The sequence below is a fragment of the Malurus melanocephalus genome, unplaced genomic scaffold (assembly GCF_030028575.1).
Source record: "Malurus melanocephalus ecotype Western Australia unplaced genomic scaffold, MMel_1.1 scaffold_2132, whole genome shotgun sequence".
NCBI lineage: Eukaryota > Metazoa > Chordata > Aves > Passeriformes > Maluridae > Malurus > Malurus melanocephalus.
Genome location: NW_026625364.1, coordinates 7,590 through 8,582, shown reverse-complemented (window position 1 = coordinate 8,582; position 993 = coordinate 7,590). Strand labels below are relative to the sequence as shown.

At 47.0% G+C, this 993-nt stretch overlaps 1 protein-coding gene across 1 annotated transcript in view; it reads right to left on the bottom strand.

The window, feature by feature from the left end:
• SH3BP5L (SH3 binding domain protein 5 like) overlaps window positions 1-993 on the bottom strand; it is a gene marked incomplete at both ends in the record, with an annotated part of 14,639 nt that overhangs the window by 6,064 nt on the left and 7,582 nt on the right. The gene's annotated exons all lie outside the window — the stretch shown is intronic.

Below are 993 nucleotides of genomic sequence, written 5' to 3'. Positions count from 1 at the left end.
CCCATCCTATTGATGCTAAACTTTCTCCCATTGATCCCAAATCTTTTCCCATTGATCCCAAATCTTTTCCCATTGATCCCAAACCTTCTCCAATCCATTCCAAATCTCATCCCATTGATCCCTAAACCTTTTCCAATCAATCCCAAACTTTTTATTGATCCCAAACTTTCTCTGATCGATCCCAAACCTTCTCCCATTGATCCCAAACCCATTCCCAGTCCATCCCACTCCATCCCAATCCATTCCCAGTCCATTCCCAGTCCATCCCAGTCCCTCCCAGTCCATTCCCAGTCCATCCCAGTTTATCCCAGTCCATCCCAGTTTATCCCAGTCCATCCCAGACCTTTCTGGTGCTGTGGTTGAGCATCTCCTGCCAGGTTGGGTCGAGCTGCTCCTTCCCAAATCCATCCCAAATCCCATCCTATTGATCCCAAACCTTCTATTGATCCCAAACCTTTTCCCATTGATCCCAAACCTTTCCCCATTGATCCCAAATCCATTCCAAATTCTATCCCATTGATCCCAAACTTTCTCAGATCGACCCCAAACCTTCTCCTATTGATCCCAAACCTTCTCCAATCAATCCCAAACCTTCAACAATCGATCCCAAACCTTCTCTGATTGATCCCAAATCTTCTCCTGTTGATCCCAAATCCGTCCCAAACCTTCTCCAATTGATCCCAAACCTTTTCCAATCAATCCCAAACCTTCCCTGTTTGATCCCAACCCTAAATGACCCAAATGCCCCAGATCCTGACCCCAAATGCCCCAAATCCCGGCCCTAAATGTCCCAAATCCGCCCCAAACCTTTTCCAATCAATCCCAAATTTTTTCCAATCAATCCCAAACCCATTCCCAGTCTATCCCAATCCATTCCAGTCCATCCCAATCCATTCCCAGTCCATCCCAATCCATTCCAGTCCATCCCAATCCATTCCAGTCCATCCCAATCCATCCCAGTCCATCCCAATCCATTCCCAGTCCATCCCAGTC